This window comes from Triticum aestivum, chromosome 3A, assembly GCF_018294505.1.
Source record: "Triticum aestivum cultivar Chinese Spring chromosome 3A, IWGSC CS RefSeq v2.1, whole genome shotgun sequence".
NCBI classification, from domain to species: domain Eukaryota; kingdom Viridiplantae; phylum Streptophyta; class Magnoliopsida; order Poales; family Poaceae; genus Triticum; species Triticum aestivum.
In genome coordinates this window covers 32,520,833-32,543,144 of record NC_057800.1, presented here as the reverse complement: position 1 = coordinate 32,543,144, position 22,312 = coordinate 32,520,833, and the positions used below count along the sequence as shown (strand labels likewise).

At 44.6% G+C, this 22,312-nt stretch overlaps 1 long non-coding RNA gene across 2 annotated transcripts; it reads left to right on the top strand.

Annotated features, from left to right (window-relative positions):
• Positions 1-11,518: 11,518 nt before the first annotated feature.
• LOC123060016 (uncharacterized) lies at positions 11,519-12,903 on the top strand. 2 transcript variants are annotated; one of them, XR_006427695.1, is made up of 3 exons: positions 11,743-11,953; positions 12,060-12,339; positions 12,416-12,903. It is a non-coding gene; the product is annotated as an uncharacterized lncRNA (long non-coding RNA). The 2 variants fall into 2 exon arrangements; XR_006427694.1 differs by having other exon boundaries at positions 11,519-11,953; positions 12,060-12,903.
• The last annotated feature ends 9,409 nt before the right edge of the window (positions 12,904-22,312 follow it).

Here is a 22,312-nt window from a genome sequence, read left to right as displayed (position 1 = left end):
TCCGTCATGGGGCTGTCAAGCACCTCTGTGATGGTCACGTGGCAGGAAACATTCCCGAGGCTTGACTGTAAGCTGAGAGCTTTTTTTTCTACTCCCTCTGTATCAAAATATAAGACCTTTTTTAACACTATAATAATGCCAAAAATCATCTTATATTTTGGTACGGAGGGACTATATGCCAAGTGGATTTGATAAGGCAAACACTTCTTTTTCTCATATTTGGCTTATTGGCAATTAAACCGAGTTCTCATTCTTTGCCATGCGTTCTTCACTCAGTACTCGGCTTACGAGAAAGTAAGTCGAGTGCCCGTATTTTTACACTCGGCTTACATCCAATCACATGGTGATGTGTTATTTTCCTGTAGTAGTTGTAATAAATTCTTTAAGATTTCAGAGGCTACTCATCGAATGTGGAGGTCAAATATGCTTTCTGTTCTAAATGAAAAGGTTGTGCGTTGCACTCTTGTACATATACTTTCTTATTTTAAGTTAAGATTTAGAAGAAGGTAAACCCTCCTAGGACAAATAATGTTAAGCAACCAACTTTCTTTCTTGAAATCAAAGAAACCAACTTCATATTAAGAAAATTGGGGTTTTCGGCCTACCCTTTATTCCTCTTCTGTCTCGGTGATGCTGCTCACAATTAAATTTGAGGCTAGTGGGTTAGACCTACTTATACTACTAATTTCAGTCCTCGTTTGTCTGTATGCAGATAACCATCCAAGTTCAAACCAACTTATTTACAAATAGAGTTCAGGTGCGATGAACAACCACAATATAATCCAATTTTGATTGAACACTATTTGTTAGATTCTAGGACATGCACATGTGAGTTGTACGCCATAACTAAACTAAATGGTCAATTATGTAGAGCATAGTCAGAGTTGTAATCTAACCATTGATGATCTAGTTTCTTTCAATTATCAGTGTACCCATATAGTCTTTCCAGTGTACATAGTATATTGTGTTCCACTAATCGAATAGCTTCCTTAAACATATATATAATAGTTAATTACGTTACAACAAGGACTAATTTCATGTTAAACATGCAAAGTATTTCCATGTACAATTTCACAATGGGGCATTCCGAATATTAATAATTTCAAGTAATTTAAATATAGTTATAAGACACATGATCCCAACATCTCCCAGTTGTCCAGAACTATCATTCAAATATCCGTAAACCGTGTTGCCCAGGTCAGGTGGAGATTGTGTTTGAACTTGCATGCATCCGTGTCACTCTAATGGTCACCGAACCTTCTCAGCCTCTGCTGCTCTACTGCTTCAAGGTGGCAGACCGAAAGAACCTGGATGCTCACTTTGTCCGTATATAGTATGCTAATATATGACGATCATCCTATGAACGAAGGCGCATTATGCTACAAATGACAACGTCATCAATGACGAACGGAACCAGACTGTACGTCCCGGCCGTATGTGCTAACGTCACATGAGGAGATCAGATCAACAAGAAACTAGCTCTAATTTATTAATCTGAGTATACTCCTACTACCTTTCCTTTTTTTTTTGCGGGAAGTCATAGGGATTTTATTCCAAGATAATAGAGTTACAATCCTCGGCGACTAAATCACTGGCACACGGAGGAGCTTGCCCCAGCCAGCATGCTGTGCTATCTCCACACCGTCCAAAGTTCGCTAAGCAATCTGCAACCCTATTCTGATAACAAGAAATTTTTACAGGAACAAAAACCCTATCACTTCAGAGAAATTTAATCTCCTGGATCATATGGCCGAGCGCTGATCTATCCATGGATGCATCAGATATAGCTTTAAGTGCCGAAGCACAGTCTGATTGTATGATGACCATTGAATTGGAGTGCTCCACTGTCAGTTTAATTCCTTCTAATATAGCATGTAGCTCCGCTTCAAAGACATCGTTGCAATGGAATAACTTTCGGTACGCAGCAAAGATTACATCCCCGCTTGCGTTCCTCAATATCATACCCGATCCAGCCGAGCCATCTGTGACATTAAATGAACCGTCCACTGACAGCGCCACCGCACCTATCTCAGGGGGTGGCCAAGGCTCACGATGCATGGGGTTTATACTGCCCTCTCTCTCGACAAAAGTTTCAGTGAACACCGGAGACTTGCCCTTGATTATCTCATCCACCCCACGTGAAATCTGACTGAACGTATTATAGTAGCTGAGAAGGAATGAGCATGATACCTCTGGTGGTGGTATGGACTTACCATGTACCAGCTCATTCCGGAGATGCCATACTCTCCATAAGACCATGATAACTCTGCTCCTGATAGACTCATGTGTTTCTGCAAGGAGGTGAAACAGCCATTCAGTCCCAGTCCATTTTATTAATGATCTATTCGGCAGATGCCAATGATTCAGCATTAAGTCCCAAAGATTAGCAGCATTTGGGCAGGATATGAGCGCATGAAATGATGATTCCTGCTCCCGATCACACAGTCTGCAGTACCCACTCAGCTCGAAATGCCTTCTTATCTTTTCAGCATCCGTTGGCAGGGCGCCTGAGGCCACTTGCCAAGCAAAGTTTTTGAGTTTTGGTGGAACCGCAGCGTTCCACACTAAACGCCATAGAGATCTATCACTTGATGGGTGATTGATGGAGGAACCTGGACAAAACTGTTCATAATGGTCCGCCATCGCCACATGATAAGCACTTTTAACTGTCAGCATGCCAGATTTCTCCCAAGGCCAAGAAATAAAGTCCTCTCGTTGCCTCACAGATGTTCTGATCTTGAGGATGGAGTCCACATCCGGCTGCCAAAAGTGTCGCTGTACCAGCTCCATCTTCCAGTTACCCCGATCATCTATGAAATCACTCACTCTGTTAAGGCGACAGTTCCTCTTGGGAGTAATGGGTGTATATGGCGGTCCACGTGGAATCCATGGGTCCCTCCACACGCGAATATTAGCACCATTGCCAACACGCCATAACATGCCTTTCTTCACTAGTTCCAGGCCATACTCTATTCCTTTCCATACTGCCGAGGAGTTTCCCGAAAACACTGTATCGACCAAGCTACCATTGGGAAAGTATTTAGCTCGAAGGAGCCTAGCACATAGAGAATCCGGTGTCATTAGGAGACGCCAAGCTTGCTTAGCAAGCAACGCCTGGTTATAAGCCTTCATGTCTCTGAAACCGAGACCTCCTTTCAACTTGGGTAAAATTAGCTTATCCCAAGCAGTCCATGCCATTTTCCGCCTGCCATTCTCCACCCCCCACCAATATTGTCTCATCATTTTTGTTAGATCATCGCACACAGAGAAAGGGAGTTTAAAAATGCTCATGACATAAACTGGGATGGCTTGTGCAACAGACTTGATTAAAACTTCTTTGTTGGCTTGTGATGAATACCTTTCGCTCCAGTCAATTAACCTCTTGCTCAATCTGGATTGTAATGACTCAAACCGGCCCTTATGCATACGGCCTTCCGGTACAGGGAGGCCAAGGTACTTGGGTTCAAACTCCTGTTGAGTGACTTGCAGAATACCTTTCACTTCTTCAACCACCCGAGGAAGGCAACTGTCAGCAAACATGATGGAACACTTTGAAGGATTGATTAGTTGACCGGTAGCTGAGGCATATGTGTTCAAAACATCCCTGACAATTACCGCTTGATCCGAGGCAGCCCGAAAAAAGAGCAAGGAGTCATCTGCAAACAATAAGTGTGAAATAGCCGGAGCACCCCGGCAGATTTTTATACCTTCAAGACCTCTTTCTTGTACAGCACCATGTAAAAGAGCGGATAAAGCATCAGCAACAAAAAGAAACAGGAAGGGCGATAATGGGTCACCTTGACGCAGACCGCGAGACGGTGAAAACTGTTCCAGAGATTTTCCATTAAACTTTACTGCAAACTTTACCAAGCGCACACACTCCATGACCTGGGTGACCCAATCTCTCGCAAAACCCCACTTAAAAGAGCACGCTCCAGGAAAACCCAATCAACACGATCGTAGGCTTTGGAAAGATCCAACTTGTATGCACAAAAATTATTGCCTCCAGCACTGGATTGTATATGGTGTAAACATTCAAAGGCAATGATGGAATTATCTGAAATAGGTCTTCCCAGGATGAACGCACTTTGATTTTCAGATATGAGCTCCGTAAGGAGTGGTCGAAGACGATTTACCATGCACTTTGAGACTATCTTGTAGATGACATTACATAGAGAAATAGGGCGAAAATCCTTTAGGGAGGAGGGATGTTGAACCTTGGGTATTAACACAATAGACGTGTCGTTTACACCGTCAGGCATCATCCTAGTCATAAAAAACTGTTGTACCGCCTTCACAATTTCCTCTTTCAGCACTCCCCAATTCCTTTGATAGAACCTTGCAGGAAACCCATCAGGCCCGGGTGCCTTCAATGGGCCAATTTGAAAGAGCGCATCCGAGATCTCTTTCTCTGAAACGGGTGCCAGCAACCTTTCATTCATTGCATCTGTAACCTTGGGCGTTATCATATCTAACAAAGCATCCGGAGCTAAGGTAGGATCCTTAGTATACACCTCCTGGAAATAAGAGGCTGCCATGCGTTCCATCTCTGTTGGAACTGAGCACCATGATCCATCCATTCTCTGAAGTCTTCTTATATTGTTCCTCCTCGCACGCCACACTGCCTGACGGTGAAAGTATTGGGTATTGCGGTCCCCTTCCTTCAGCCAGGCGATGCGACTGCTGCGTTGGAGCCACATCATTTCCTCCCGGTATAGCAACTCATCCAAGCACTCCATTTTTTGTCTGATTTGCACTCTGTCGGCATTGTTGATTTGCAGAGCTTCAAGCTCAAGTCGAAGGGTTTCAATCTGTTTTTCAACATGCCCAAAATTTTCCTTACTCCACTTTCGTAGATCAGTCATAACAGACTTCAGCGAGGCAGCGATGTTCCCTAGGTTCCCGGTCGGTCTGACTCGAGCCCAAGACGCCGCGATAACCTGCAATCCCTCTCCCACATGATTTCATACTTGGGTGCTCCTTTCCTGCGTCCATCTTGCGCCTCATCTAAGTGCAAGAACAGCGGACAGTGATCTGACCGAGGAGAAACAAGGTGTTGAACTCTTGCAAAAGGAAAAAGCTCCCTCCAATCCTCTGTCACACACACTCTGTCCAAGCGGACTCTGATATTGCAATGCCCTAACTGGCCATTATCATACGTGTATGGCACTCCCGAGAATCCCAGATCAACGAGCTCACAGACCTCGAGTGTGTCCCTGAAGGCTTCCATTTGACTTTCTCTTCTGTTTGTCCTTGAGAAATGCTCATGTTGCCAAAGGGCCTCATTAAAGTCCCCGCACACAACCCAGGGTAGATGAGGGACGCCTTTTAGCCTAATGAGATGATCCCACATGCGTTGCCGATGCTCGACACGCGGTTCCCCATAGACGAAGGTTGATCTTCACTGCTTCCCTGAACCTTGATCCAATATGCTTACATCAATATATCTGGTACACGAATCTAGCACCGTGACTTGGGATGCTTCATCCCAGAACAAAGCCAGACCACCACCACGGCCTTCACAGTCAACACCACAGAAACCTTTGAGGCCTAGCCTCCAACGCAGACGCTCAATCTTTGCACAGGTTTGTCTTGTTTCAGCAAGGAAGACAAAACTCGGGGAATGGGCTTTTACAAGAGCCCCAACTTCGTGAACTGTCCGGCGGTTCCCCGCCCCCCGGAAGTTCCACACTAGCTGACTCATTGGGACTGGCGGCGCTCCGTCGGGGAGCCCGCCGAAAGGTTTCCAGAATCATCCTGTTCACCATCCTTCTTTGCCCGTTTACTGCCTGAGCTAGTCGTTGGCGACACCCTACCAGGGTCCTCCTGACCATCAGTAAGCAGCAACAGTTCCTTCACCTGGCTAGGCGCCCTCCCTTCTGCGCCATCCACATTTAGTCTCTTACGTGCAGATTTATCCACGTCCATCGCCAACCGGGGAGAGGGGGTCTGCTTGATGGGGCTAGATGCTGTGTCTTTGAGCTCCCCATCCATGCTGGTCTCCCCTTTCCCATCCGATGCTATAGCTACGGGAATCTCAGGGGTATTTTTCTCAGTTCGGTTGGATTCCCTCTCTGACCTGAATTTCACTGGTGGATCAGCATAAAGATAGTCACCAAACTTGAGATCCTTCTCTGAATACACACCATTACCACATTCCTTATGATCATGTCCAATAATGCCACACGCCCGGCAAAATCTTGCTAACTTCTCATATCTGACAGCGTAAACTTTCCAAACCTTCCCCTTGACGATGCTCACGAACTTGGTTAGTGGTTTCCTGATATCATGCCTGACCCAGACACGAACGTAGTCACCTCTGGAATTACCAGCAATTCTCGTTTCCATGATCTCACCAGCCGATCTAAGCAGTTTTGCAATGATATCTTCCTTACAGTAGCCATCTGGCAGCTTGTGGATTTGCAACCAAATAGGCATGAACACCATTGGTACTTCCTCAGCCTCTGAATAGCCATCATAGGGAGCTAGCACTACTGCCTTGTTATGGAACATCCATGGTCCTTGGGACATAATACGATCCCAATCGCCAAGGCATTGAGCTTGAACAACGAACAGATTGGCTCCAATGGGGCGAAAGCGCACGGGCTTAGCCGTGTTCCATGCAGCCCTCGTGTCCTTGAAAAAGGCTGCCTGACTAAAGTTTTTCATTGTCTGAACCCTAGCTAGGGCTAACCATGGGATCTCTTCCATTAGCTCGGGTGCCTCCTCTTCTACCACCACATCCTCAAATTCCTCCTCATGGAGGTCCAACTTCTCAAAGAAATCACCAAGATCATCATCTGCCTTACCCTGAGAACCAAGGTTCGTAGATGAAAACGCATCTGAAGCCGCCGCCATGGGGACGACTCCGGGGGAAACCTACACCAGGACCAGCGTCGTGCGTAGGGAAGTGCCCGGCGCCGCGATTAGAGAGGTAATGAGGTTTTGGCGAGGATCGCCGGACGTGGGTGGACTTACGACGAGGGAATCGCCGCAAGGAGTAAAACCCTATCCGCCGCTAGGGGAACCTTAGTCGTACTAAGTTTCAACATTAGAACTTAACATATTCTTTCTCCTACTACCTTTCCATGTTAACTATAATAGTATAGAGTACTACTCGTGTCAAAAATGAAAGTAAAATACGGTGTACTTACTGTCCAAGGAAAGATTACGGAGTAGTGCACAGCCCCGTGCTCATGGTTGCGTGGCCTATCTCTCAAGAAAAAGAAAGGTGGTTAACACATGTTATCGCTTATGTATTAGAAGTAATTTTCTTAGGAGTTTACTATTCACACAGGTGCAGGGTGCATTTGCACCTTGGAGCAGAATGACACTTCCACTAGACTATCTAAAGTTAAGTGCCAAGCTAGATTATTTGGGAGAGTCCCTCTACATTATGACGAACTAACTATAGATGACGTGCTTCCTACAATAGACAAGAACTTGAAAGTAATTTCTGGTTGGACAGGAAACTTATGAATGAGTACAAAGGAAGGGTTGTTCTCATGGAAGCGAGACTAGCCAGCATTCCTATTTATCTTCGATCTTTCTTTCAATTATCTAAGTGGGATTTGGACCTGATTAATAGGCAAATGACTCATTGCTTCTCGAACGATCTTGAGGGGCATAGGAAATGTTTTTTTTTTACCCAACACCGTAGAACAAAATGTTCTACGGTAAATCAATTAAAGCAAAATAAAGTACAAAAAGTTACAAATTCCAAAAGAATAAAGATTATAAGCTAGCCAATGCCTGCTCTAGGAATGGAACCCATGATTACAGATTATGATCTATCCACTGTGAAAAGCGAACTGTAAACTTTTGCTTGATCTTATGTCGAAGTAGCTTAAGATCATTCTTGAGGTGGTATCTCCAAGACTGAATTGAATGAGGAAGTGCTCTGAACACAAAGTTATTTCGCTGAATCCAAATGTTCCAACAACCCAAAATAAGGATTTCGACAGCAAAATTGTTTTGGAAGGAGCTGCGTGGCCAAGATGGTGTCCTCATAAACAGAAGTTCCTCTTCGTCTGTTTGGAATCAGAGAGTTCCAGCAGTCTTGCGCAAAACTGCAATCCCACAATAAATGCATAGGAGTTTCTTCTGCTTGCTGATTACAGTTAGGGCAAAAGGTATCATCAAGGTGCATGCCTTTCCTTAGAAGAAGAGCCCTAGTGTTGATTCGACAGTGAGCTACCAACCAAAAAAAAAATTATGCTTTAGCCTGCTGGAGCTATCCCAAATGAGACTGAAAAACGGATGCTCCTCATGATTGTCCAGAAGCAAATTATAGATCAGAATTGAAGAGGGCCTGCCAGAAGCACCAATAATGTTCCACCTATCTTTAACTTGTGGGTCTAAGGTCGGAGCCAAAGAGGGGAGCTGGTTGAATTCTTCAAATGCTACTACAGAGAGAGGTAAATGGAACTAATCAATCCAATTTTCCTCCTGAAAGAAACTTAGTACCGATTGATCCTCATGAAGGGCAAAGGAGTGAAGGTGAGGGAGCAAAGATTGGAGCTGCTGTTCCAACCAAGTATCTGACCAACAGAGAATAGATTGTCCTGACCCAATGGAGCATTTGCTGATTTGTTTGAATCTCTCCAGGAGAGCAATATGAGACTTCCACTAGAAAGAGCCTTCAACTTTCCTTCTTGGCAGTTCAGTGTGGTAATATTTCTCCCAGATCAAATTAATCCAAGGTATATCCTCCTTATTGAGAAATGTAAGCAGATTTTTCATTAGTAGTGCCTTGTTGTGAATAGAGATATCAAGTATTCCAAGTCCTCCTTGCTTTTTTGGCCTACAAACCTTGGACCAAGCAATAAGTGCAGTTCCTCTATCCTCCATACCAAATTTCCTCCAAAGGAAATTTCTCAAGTACTTTTTGATTTGCTGTAACACACCAACTGGGAGAGCTAGAGAGCTCATGAAGAAAATTGGCAGAGAAGCAAAAACTGATTTTATAAGCAAAAGCCTGCCATCACAAGATAACATAGTGGAGTAGCCAGAAAGCCTTCTTTCAATTCTTTGCATCATTGGGTTAAAATCTTCAATTTTTGGTTTTGTTGTGCCAAGAGGGAGACCTAAATAGGTGAAAGGAAAATGACCTTGCTGGCAGCCCAAAACATTAAGCAAAGAGTGAAGCTGTGTGATTGGTACATTTAGTGGCACCAAGAAGGATTTCTCATAATTCACTCTCAGACCTGTGAAAGCAGAGTAATGAAGGAGGAGATTTTTGACTTGCTCAATTTGTCTCATATCAGCTGGCAGGACTAAGATGGTATCATCAGCAAACTGAATCATTGGGAAGTCAGGGCAAGCTTGACTAACAATAGGAGGAAGAATCAGCTGATTTTGCATAGCTTCATTGAGGGTGGATTGGAGTAGGTCAGCATCCAACACAAATAGCAAAGGAGAGACAGGGTCACCTTGTCTAACCCCTTGATTGCAATGAAAGAATTTTCCTGGCACCCCATTAAGCAACACTGAAGAAGTACCAGAGGAAAGGAGCATGGAGGTCCAATTCATCCATCTATCTCCAAAACCTCTTGCTTTGAGAATTGCAGAATAGCTTGATGGTTCAGAAGATCAAAAGCCTTTTCAAAGTCTAGCTTGAGGAGAACAATGGGCAATTTAGACTACTGACACTGATGTAAGTACTCATAAGCCCATCCTAGACAGTCATTAATGGTTCTGCTCTTAATAAATCCATACTGATTGACATGAACCAAATTGAGAATAACTGTCTAAAGTCTATTGGCCAGCAACTTGGAAATGATCTTGTTGGAGCAATTGAGAAGTGAAATTGGTCTGAAATCATTTGCTCTAACAGGATTGTCCTTTTTGGGAATTAGAGTGATGAAGGAAGCATTGATACTTTGCAGAGAAATATTTCCATGATAGAAATCATTAATCAGCCTGTAGAAATCTTCAGCAATGATGCTCCAACAAGCTTTAATGAAATCTCCATTGAATCCATCAGGACCAGGTGCTTTATCAGAAGGAAGATCCTTGACCACAGAGTCAATTTCCTGTTTTGAGAAAGGAGCATCTAAATCTTCTAAACCATCAACTCTATGAATAAGTCTTACTAGCAAAAAAGCCAGTGCGTTGCATCGGATATAAAATAAATCTGAGAGTTTGTGTGGTATTCAATAGTTTACCTACCATGATGAATAATATGAATTCCCAATTAAAATTGGTTGTAGGACTTATAAGGGTCCCATTTATGACGACCCCATTCTACCCCAAAAGCTCGTAATCTTCTTCTCTGCTAATAAAACCTACTCCTTCAAATCACCCTAAAGAAATTGGAATATGTGTAATAAATTGTTAATATTCAAAAATCATGTGTAAAAATAGTAACAATAATCTAAACATTTATTGGTTCAGTAGATCAAAAGACTACTCCTTTGATGCGAAAATAAATGTGCATCATTTGTATACGTGTAGCAGATTCAAATAGATCATATATTAATTCCTATATCTCTCAATCCCTATTAACATTTATTCATATTTATACTTTCCCACTTCAAAAAAAAATGATGGCTGGAAAGTAAAGAGTTTATAATGCTTGGCGCTCTTTTGTTGACACATTGCCGACGGTAGTAGGAGCACACCCTTCACGTCAACATGACCATTTACCAAGACATTATCACCTAGCCTCATTGGGGACCAGGATTGGGATATGCAGGCCGCGGGATCAATAGATGGTACAACGGAGGGGAGTGCTTCCCTCCCAGCTGTCGTGCGGGGTGAAGCAGGACACGATCAGGATGCGCCGTCCGTTGTCGTACTCTCGCTATCATCACTCCCTCTCTCCTCCCTATCTCACCAAGACATAGGTGACATCCAGAGTTGAGAAATATCTTGATGGTCAACATATAACGGTGAGCCCCAAATATCTTCCCTGTTCTGTATGTAGTACATATTATAATCTCTAAAAGGAATCTTATTTTTTATTGAAGTAATTATTATATCAGATAATGTGTTTGTAACAACAAATAACAGCAAGTTGCAATCGGCGCACGTCTAGCAACTTTGGGTCTGTGCAGCACAACATCTAGCACCCACTACTGTCTACTACCCACCGCCCACTACGCATTGTGCTGCGTGCCCCTTATCCACAAGGACACATACATCGCGCTCGTCCCCTCATGTTCTCCATCCACCGGACGCGCTTGCTCCCTCGGCCCCCTCACTATCCGGCGCACGCCGAACGGCTTGGCACAAACATTAAACTCATCAGTAACAACAAACAACGGCATGTAATTATAAATCGGTGCTCATATAGAATATTTTCTTTGCAATTGATAGCACACAAAAATTATAATGGCCAACATAAAACAATTCAAGTTCATCAAATTGCGCCAATCTGATGTAAATCCTACAAATCAAATCAATAATTAAGAATAAGCAGATCCTGAGATCAAGGAGACCATGGACGGGAGTATGTGCTCAAGAAAAAGAAGCATCCAAAAACATTTAATATCAGTATAACGGATGCTACATTTTTTTTGTTTTGCATGGTACGTATGCTACATTTTTAGAACGTTGGCAGAGGCTAGAGCTACCATCCCGACAGTCTGTTGCTACATATACTAATATCAACATTTAAGTACAGCAATAATATAACTTACCTGGCATCACCCAAAAAAATACTACAACAAAAGGGCATGGGGTAAAAAAAACATGGTCCACAATCATCGACTGGAAATATAAATCAATCCGGCAGCTTCTGGTCGGTGTGCAATCAATAAAAAAATAGACAAAAATCCCCACCGGAGAGCTCCCTTATCCACACAGCACTGCTCGTCATCAATCCACGCCCCCATCAGTGCTGCTCTCTCCTCTTCTCCGCCCCGCACCAGTTCCGGCCGTGCCACACCCCCCATCTCTCTTCCCTCCTCCTGTCCTCCGCACGCCCTAGGGACCGTGGCGCCAGATCGAGGTAAGGGCCCTGCCTCCTCCAACCGCGCGCAAGCAGGCCAAGCCGATGCCCGCCCCCTCCCTCTCTTCCCCTTCTCTCTCTAATCTCTCTCACACGTTTTCTTCAGGGAGCCCGGCAACGGAGGTCGCCGCCTCTCCGTCTCGATCCGTCGGCTGCTGGATCCGACTGCATGGCCCGCTGGTGCCCTCCAGGGACCCCCCCCCCCCCCAACCCCGCGTCGGTGAGGACAGCCATGGATGGGCGCCCTGGAGCTCTTCTGCCGTCGCCCGATCTGGCCGCCCGCCCAGTCGCCGGACCGTGCTCCGGATCCGGCCAACAGCCTCGTCTCCGACTCGATTCAGACGCCCACAGCCTCCCTCCGCCACCTGCGCCATGCATGCCCCCAGGTCCGACCGATCCTGCGCCGCTCATCCTCACTGCTTTTCTTTTGAGTGAACCTCGCTGCTTCTTTTTGGCTCGCAGCTCGCAAGGAGGCCAGGCACGTCGTCCAACTGATGCACCGGCGGCGCGTATCGGCGTGGGGGTGGGCCGGCGACACACAGCGGCGTGGGGGTGGGCCGGCGGCGCGTGTTATGACCGGCGGCAGGACGTTGAGATGGGATTGTTTTTTTACGGGATTGGGAGGCAGGGACGTGCGGGTGGGTGGGTGGGTTATTTCTTTTTCTCTCTTGTCAGTATCGCTTCAGGTTGACTTATAATAGTACTGCGGGTTAAATAGCCAAAATAGCAGGGGGGTTTCTGTAAAAATGCCGATGACGGACGGGCAGAAGCACTCCGTGCTTTATTAGTAGGGAAAGATTAGATTAAGATGGTCAGACATCTCACTTGAATTACCCAATCTTTCTTTGAAAGCTGACCAAAGAACTGCAGCCTTAGCATGATGCTCTGTTACTTCTACCCCCTGATCATTCATAAGAGTTTGAATGAAGTTATGCCTGTATTTGATGGTAGCTTTAGCCTGAAAGAATTTTGAATTCTCATCTCCAAACTTTACCCATCTAATTGTTGCTCTCTGTCTCCAGTAAATGCTTTGAAAAGACAACAACCTCAAGAGATGCTCTTTCAAGATTTCTCTGCCATTTTGTTCCATATCTGATAGTATTCTAAACTCCTCAAAATAATCCCACATCAAGATTACACTATTTGTGGCCTGAATGCTGAGTGCAAGGTTGGAAATGCCCTTACTCCAAAACTTTAGACTTTTCCTAAGCCTTTTAAACTTTGCAGTGATGAGTTTGGCAGAATTAGTGGCTTGAATGGGTTGGTGCCAGCTGGACTTTACTACTTCTTGGAAATCTGGAAGTTGAAGCCAAAAGTTCTCAAACCTGAATACTTTTGCTTTGGGGATAGAAGTACCAATTTGGATCACAAATGGGCAATGATCAGAAATAGGCTTGGCCAAGGGAAAGGACAAGGTATTTGGGTATTGAGAGGACCAGTTTTCAGATGTGAATACCCAATCAATTTTTTCTAACAAAGGTGCTTGCTGCATGTTACTCCAAGTAAAACTTCTTTCCTTCAAAGGAATTTCTACCAAAGCTAATTGACTGATTGCAGCATTGAAATCCATCATATTGTTTATATTCCCAGCACCATCATTTCTATTGGAAGGATATCTAATATAATTAAAATCCCCAGAAATCAGCCAGTTTGTTTCCACAGGCATCTGAATGTTTTTGAACCAGTCCAGAAATAAATGTCTCCCTTCCTCATCACAGGGACCATAAATATTAGTTAGGATCCATGATTCTCCTGTGTGCACTGAAATAAACCTCATTGAAAGAGAGAAATCATTTTTAAACAGACATTCTCCTTGAAACATAGCATCACTCCAAGCCACAAGCAGACCCCCAGAAGCCCCTATAGAGGGTGAGAACTCAAATTTATTGATTCTTTTTGGGGCAAATTTTCTTAAATAAGAGATGTCAAAAACTTCTCTTTTGGTTTCTTGCAGACAGATAACTGAGCACTGTGATTCTTCAATTTTATTAGAAATTGCAAGCCACTTATCACTGGAGTTTATACCTCTCACATTCCAGTTTAAAATATTCCAGGATCTATTCATTGCAGAAACACGCAGGCATACAGCAGGAACCACCACTGAGCAGGAAGTTTTAAAATGGTCCAAAGACTCAAACTAAGACAGGCCCACAGATTGAAGGTTCTCATAAAAGTCCAGGGAACAGAGATTGAATTTATTACAGTAAAGATGAACTGAAATTTCAGTAGCAAGGACCCTAGACAAAAGGACCTAATTTGATCCAAAAGAAGGGCAGCTTCAAGAACTCCCCACAGTGCTTCCCAAGGCTTCAGTCCTTCCATGCTGATGGCTTCCCCCCTCTTTTAACTTTCTTCTGCAAGAGGATTTCTTCAGAGCAAGCCTTAGGGTCCACCTTGCAGTAAGAAGAGTTCAGATTCTTTATTATTTTTGAATTGCAGACAGGAGGCTTAGCAGTACAAGCCAAACAGTTACTATCATGACATGTTTTCTTCCTATATCCCTTGTTTAAGTGTTGCAATCTCTCACTTCTTCTTACCTCAGATTCCACAATAGGCAACCTGTCCTTCCTTTTTCCCTTAACAGCAGCAGGACTGGAGAAGCTGACCACCTCAGCAGGTAAAGGTTGCATATCCTCCAAGCTAGGAGCCTGCAACTGAGAGCAAGAAGGAGCCACAGTTACAGGGCAAGAAGGAGGAATGAAGAAGGTGAGATGTTGAGATTTCTGAAACTCTTGACAAATAATAGCCCACATAGGAGACAACAAGAACATCTTGGCCCACTCAAATTTATCAGGAGTCAAAAGGGCATAACAAATGAAATCCACCCAGTCATAAGGTACCTGAACTTTAGTGAGGCCTTCAGCACTAACAAGAAATGCTTCTCCCAGGCAGATAAACAAGCCACAGATTGACTGCCAGAATCTGCAACAGTATCATCAATAGATAAATATTTCCCTTTGATAGAAAACCCTGGTGGTGCTGAGGAATGAGAGTTAGAAGAGCATGTAACAGCCCTACATTCAGAGTCAGGCTTGGAAGAACCAACAGAAGAACAGTCAAGGATTTCAATTTCCTCATCAACAAAAGAGCTCTGGTCATCTTCCCTAAGCTGAGCTGCCAAAATTTCTGCATGAGAAGCTAACTGAATAACTGGGTCCTCTCCTTCAGCAAGATTTAAGTTAAATAAGGGGCCATCCTCCTCATCAGGGAACAAGTTATCCTCCAACTGAGAGATTTCCAAAGGAGCATTCACATGAGATTCAATGATTGCAGGTGAAGGAGGCAACTCTTGATTTAAATCAAGTTGAACATTTAATGGTGGCTCCATTTCTGGCAAAATAGGATAGAACTCTAGAGGAGCAGCAATGACAGGCATAGCAGGCTCAGGCTGGGGAAAGTTCGAAATGTCATCTTCTTTTTGAGGGGTGTCACCAGATTTTATCCAATCAAAGCATGGTCCGGGATACATGCAATATCACCGCACTGGGGGTGGGGGTGGGGGTCTAATAGCCAAACATGGCGGCCCAATAGTGACACAATAGCTTTGCTAAATCATGTGCTTTGTAATTTGCTTCTCTACCTTCATGCTTCACATACACACCTCTTCAAACTCTTACATCTTGTCTGCAATGTCTTTGATGATAATGGCAGTTGGCCCCCGATACTCACATTGAAGATGTTTTACCGTTGCCGAGCAGTCCATCACATTATGAATCTTCCAAACATAGTTATGGTCATGGACGCCGCCCTCCTCATCACTCAGCCATCTCATAGCTCCATCACCGATGCATGCGTCGTCTAAGTCCATAGGAACATGCAACCCTAGAAGTGCTTCTAGTGGAAACACATACTCATCATCTGCATTCAAAGCCGTTGCTTTATATGATTCCACGACAAGATCAACATTTAATGGTGCAACCATCATCTCGACAACCATTGCAATAGATGGGCTCTCCTCTTGTGCTGAAGCCATAGCAAGATCATAATCAGGTGGCACAAATGTCCCAGCTATTGTATCCTTGTCGGATGCTTCCATGGCCGGTCCGGTGCTACCAAAGAAGGCCTCTATTTTTGGAACACTTGGTGGTGGTAAACTAGATCAAGAGTACAAGAGAGCCAACACGATAGTGTGAGGTTGCAACTACTTCATCACTGACATATTGTGTAGCTATTGTGTTGGGTAGTTCTGGTTGCATAGTTTTAAATAGCAGGCCATGCTAAATATGGGCAATCCTCCAAATCAACTATAGTGGGGCTATAGCTTTCTATTTTACAACGTCACCGGCTAATTATACATTAATATTATTTAGCGACACCCTGCTCAAAAAACTATAGCCGCGATACAGCGGGGCTATAACCGGCTATTTAGAACTTTCACTGGCGATGATGGGCCTCGGTAGGAAAATAATAGTTCGTTTTGTTTTTTTTCCTTTTTTACTTTCCACTTTTTTCCTTTTGTTTATATTTAAAATATATACATAACATATTTCAAGATTACTTTAGTTAAATGTTTCAAAATATTTGAACAAACATTCGTACTATTCAAAAAAGTGTGTACCATTCAGAAAAAAGATCATGAAATTTAAAAAATGTTTAAATGCTTTGAAATAATATTCATGACATTTAAAAAAATAAAATGTTAAAATGTGTCTGTAATTTTAATTAAAAAGTAAGTGGCATTTAAAAAATGTACGCGGAATTCAAAATAGTTTACGTGGCATTTTAGAAAATTTTCGCATGTTACAAAAATATGCTTGTGCCATTTAAAAATAATTATATATAATTTAGTAAATGTACCCAATATTTCAAAAACCGTTTCATACCAATTAAAATTCTATTTGGTATTTAAAAAAATTCCCATGTTTCACTTAAAAAATGTGCCATTTTAAAAATCTGTTCATAAATATGTGAATAAATTGCAAAAAAAAGTTTCATACTACTCGAATAAAGTTCAAGCGTTTATCGGCAAAATGTATCATTTTTATTTGAAAGAATATTCTAATATTTGAATATACAGTGAACCTTCTGTAATACATGTTTTTCATTTCTAAAATACACATTGAAGATGATGTCAATATATAGAGTTGCTTTTTCTCTATGACCCCATGTGTCGCTCTTTCTTCCTAGCGAAGGAAGAGACGATCTCGCCAGGCGCCAACGCCGCCCGGGAGTTTCCCCGCCGCCATCCTCCGGAGGCCTCACTCCGCTGGCGACCTTAGTCGTCGGTGGTGAGGAGGGTCGCCGGATCTATGCGGGTGGATAGTTTTAGGCCAAATTAGCTTAGTTCTTAGGCTGTTCATCGTCTTGGCTTCGGCGGCGGCGATGGCGGCGCTGAATAAAATTTCTTCAGATCCTACTCCAATGAGGCGATTGGTCCTATGGTTGGGGATGGATTTGGAATTCAGTCTGTTCAAGCAAGGATGGCGTGGCGGCGACGGCATTCTCGTGGTGGACCTGTGTCCTCGGGCTCCACCGTTGTGCCGGCGTCTGCTCCAGCGCCGACGCGGAGCTTGAGAGATAGTCCAGGAGCGGATGCAGATTGTGGTCTGCATCAATGTCATCTGGAAGATGATGGATCGTGTGCTAGGTTCGTGGTACGTGGATGGCAGATAAGATTTCCTCCTTCGACGTCTTAGTCATTTAGGGCTGCTAGATCTGGAGTTTGATGGCGTGTCCGGGGTTTGCCCCGGTCTGATTCATTCAACGATAATGGTTTTGCCTTTGGCCAACCACCTTGGAGGTCCGAAAAGCTTCATGTCAGCGATGAAGCCGCGTCGAGCTCGGGTGTGAAGGTGATCCATCATTTTTTCTTTTGGTGGCTGTTGTGGTGGTGCCAGAGGCATGTGACGGGCGTCGGTGTCAAGCTCAAAGGTTTTTTCAGTCTTGTTTGTAATTTTACTTCTTGGTTGTTGTTCCTTTATGCAAAGGCTAGCATTATGCTATTTGTTCAGATTTGCCAGGTCGGTATGTGCGTGACTTGTATTATGATCATATAAATGAGACACGTATTACCTTAAAAAAGATGATGTCAATATATGTTGAACATTTTTGGATACACAATAAACCTTTAAATACTATACTGTGAATTCTTTTGTAATATATAGTGAAAATTTTGTTAAACTATGAAGAACATTTTTGTAATATACATGAAATTTTTGTGTAGTTTCACTGTTTGTACGGATATTTGTTCTTAATTTGTGAATTTTGAAAAAACAAAAAGAAAAAGAAAAGGAAAAAGAAAGAAAAAACAAAAGACAGACAAAGCTACTTAATTAATACTCTCTTTCAAAAAATAGAATCCGGCCTTCCTAGTATTGGGTCTTCACGCAGCAAATAGAATCCAGCCACTTCGAGCAGGAAAATGTTTCTGGTAGCGAGAACCGGGTGCCCCTGTATCTCACCTTCAGTCTGCCGTTTGACTCGCTGAAGGGGCGAGCGAGATGGGCCGGCCCACTAGCCCCGGCTTTCAGTTCTTTATGTTTTCTGTTTTCGTTATTTTCTTTATTTTTTGCTCATACTTATATGCAAAGAGTAAATTGGTATGAATTATAACATATCAAGGCTGTTAACAGAGGGAAATCGCCTCCGACGTGAATAGTTTTTTTTTGCGAGTGACGCTAAAAGAATTAGAATCAGTTGCTTTTGTGGAACCACCTGCAGGTAGAAGCATTCGAGGCAGTCTCAACCACCTCCTATGTTCTGAGTATCGGCAACACATGCTTTGCGGCAGAATGGAGAACCGCTACAGGCCCACGTATTAAAACCACTTTCAGTTACCGTTTATGTAGAAGTGTACGTGGCTTTCTATTTTTGATTCTTGCTTGTTCTGGACCTTGTTAATCGTGGCGATAATTAATGGATGGTTGCGTGCCGAGGGTCTTTCCCTGTTTTTGAAAAAAAATGTGTATATTTTTGTATTAAAGCAATCCAAACTAATCAAAGAAAATGTACAGAAGGTTAAGTTTTTTGTTTTGCGGGAGTAAAGAAGGTTAACTTAATAACAAAGTTGGAATTTTAACTTTTTTTTAAAAACACAGTACAATTGAAGTCGTTTACATACACAAGTATACACTCACCCGTATAAACACACGCGCGCGCGCGCACACACACTACCTCTATGAGCACCTCCGAGGGACTGAGCCGGCACATGATATTGAGATTGATGAAGACGACTTCGTAGTCGACAGGAACGTTTCCTCCCACTTAACGCACGTCGTCGAAAAGCTAAAAACTCTGATGGGTTGGGAATACCAGTGTCCTCCTAACCATCCACCACAGGCTGGTGCGCAGTTAATTTTTTAACTAATTCAAATAGAAAACAGAAGCACATACGAACAGATCCAGCTTTCAAACTAAATGTCGGCAACAATAAACAGATGGAAAAGGCCCCTTGCATAACTGTAAGCTCCAATTCAGTATCAGTTTGTCTAATTCATATCTAGATATTTTCTAAGGATGTCACATCTAATCTCCCACAAGTAACGTAGCAACAAGGAACAAAAAAAACTGAGACAAAAAAACAGACCACAAATATAATGGACATCAGGTTATATGTGACATAATTATGTCACATCTAGATGTGTTCTAGACAGACCCATTCAATATTATTTTCCGAGTGAATTCCGGCTTTTACTCCCTAATTAACCATTTTGACACTAGTTATCTCATTTCACAAATTTTCATCCAGATTACCCCATTTAGTGACAATCATGTCTGTTCTTACCCCTTTTAAATTTAAGAGTCTTCTTGCAAAGATCGTGTAAATTTTACTCGACTAAGTGCCCAAATGTACATTTTTATTAAAAAAAAGATCCGATCCTGTTATGTTAATACCTGGTAGTACTAATTTTCAATGGACACACATCATTGGAGCCCGCTAAAAAACACATGCACGACAATAGCACTGCAGGCATGTAAAATAGACTGATGTTTTTGTTTGATGATCTCCCAAAGCTTAAAATAAGTAGTTCCCCCGATATGTTCTGCATAAAGGAAGAAAGCTAAAATATCATCACATTAAACCTACAAACCAAGTACGAAAGTGTCACGCGCCGGGCCCGACCTCCTCTGGCGCTCCCGCGAGCGGCAGGGGAGGCAAACCCTGCTGCCGCCAGGCCCCCCTCTTCCCCTCCTCCCTCCCTCGCTGCCGCCAGAGGGCGCGGCCGAGCGAAGCCCCGCCGGCACCGGCGGGAGGCCACGTCTCCTCGCGCAGGGGTCTTGGCGCGGGCCGAGGAATCTTCGCCAGGATGCTGCGCTCCGCGACCGGCGTGGAAGCACGACGTCAGGGCCGGGTCGGTGGTGTGACAACATCGCTATGGAGGTGCTGCCTGGCCAGCTATGGCAACTATAGTGGTCGTCTGAATCTGGATTTAGGGGTTGCGGGCCGGGGGCGGCTGCCCCTGCCGTGGCCTTCCGTCGGCGGGGGTGGTGGCCTGACATGTGGTGGGCTCCCTCTTCCTCCTCTCAATGGCTGCTAGGTTAGGCAAGGTGGCGCAGTGCAGGGTCCCGTTGAGACTGATCAGATCCAGCTGGATCTGGCCCTGGTCGTTGGTGGGCGGCTCAGGGTGATGGCTACGACAACGCCAGCGTGTTGGTGTCGACGGTGGTTGGGTGGGTCACCGCGCGGGGAGGCTCATGGTGATATGCTTGGCAAGTCGGCTGTAGCGGCGGCGGCTGGCATGTTCCGGCGTCGGCTGGTGCATGGGCGGCTTGTGTCAGCCTTCGATTCCTCTCCTTGTTGTCCGGGCACTACTTTCATCGAAGGATTGGATCTCTTCCAGATCCGGTCCATCGCTTGTCTTGCGCCCGGCAGCAAGACCGAGCTCGTCTCGCGCAAGGTAGCATGACCAAGCTCGTTTCGCGCCCGATGAAGCAGGACCGGTCTATGGAGGCCAGTTTTGACCGGCCTATTGGGTCTCGGCGCCGGGGCTGCCTAGGGGTGTGAAAGGCAAGGCCTTTCCACTCGTCTCTTTGGTTGGGGTAGCAGCGGGTCTCGGGTGAGGTGGTGTCAAGGTCTTGGATGCCGGGGCGGCGGCCCTGGTGGTGGTAGCGCGGTGCACATGGGCAGAGCCCGTGGCTCGGTGCTGCCCGGTGGCCATGACCGTGTGGGCAGTGTGGTCGCTGGGGTGTGGTGTTCGGTGGCGGTGAGTGTTGGCCGAGGTGAAAACCTATTCTTCGGACGGACCGGCGATGGCGAAGCTTGTTCCCTTTCAGAAGGCGTCGTCGTGGCTCTCATTGCCCGTCGTGTTGCTCTAGGGGAAACTCTGATCCTCGGGTCGGGCAGTGGCAGCGCTCCGGTGTTGTAAGCTTCCTGAAGGCGCCACCTTGGAGCCCACGTTTCATCGTATGCGGCTTCATCTCTTCGCAATGGTTTGTTCACGGTTGGGGAGCTTGGTTGCTCTTGTAGTGCTAGGGGTGGTGTTGTTCCGCTCAGCGCCTATGTATTCTGCCTTGGTTATGTGCGTGTGCTGCGGTGACGTGCATTTGTACCGTGTTATGGATAATCGTTGCTTTATATATAAAGCCGGGCGAAAGCCTTTTTGGGTAACCTACAAACCACAACCCACAATGCAAAATTGAACGTACTTTACCGTCGAAGATAATTGTTCCTCTTTCCCTCGATGTGGTGCGCACGTACGTGACAACCATGAGAAAAAAAACCGGGTGCGGCTAAACTAATTGACCGGGTTGGGCATTGGAAAAAAATGCCAAGAAATCTGATGACAAGGAGTTAGCTGGCAAATCGCTCTCAAAAATCTTACTGGGGTAAGAACTGGCAAGACTTTTGCTAAATGGGGTAATTGGGATGAAAAAATGTTAAATGAGGTAATTAGTGCCAAAATGTGAAGGGTAAAAACTGAAATTCACTCTTATTTTCCCTTGCCAGTTGCCACGGCAGATCGAATGCGGTTGCGTTGTCCATCACGGGTGCCAACTCTGCAAAGTTCGTTCGCTAGCTTAATTGACCGAAAGCAGCACGGCACCACCGCTTTCTCTTCAATTTTCTGGGCTTAATTCGAGTCAGCCATTACCTTCTAACCACCAGCACATGCATCCATGCCCGGTAATCAAAAGAAACCATTATTGCCGAGCTCTAAATCTCCTTGGATGTGCCTATATATGGCCATGGAGGCAGAGATCGATCACCCAGTCCATCCACCACGCCAAATCGTCACACGCATAACAACCTAGTACGCCACAAGAATTAGGCACTCAATATCGATCACATCGACAATTAATCGGGCAGCCCAGCTAGGCCAGCTCAATCTCAATGAGCTCGCTGCGATCCCAGCTCGTGGTTGTCACCGTCTTCCGGCCCGAGCAGCCGAGGTCACGCCGTTGTCACCGTCTCGCCGGACG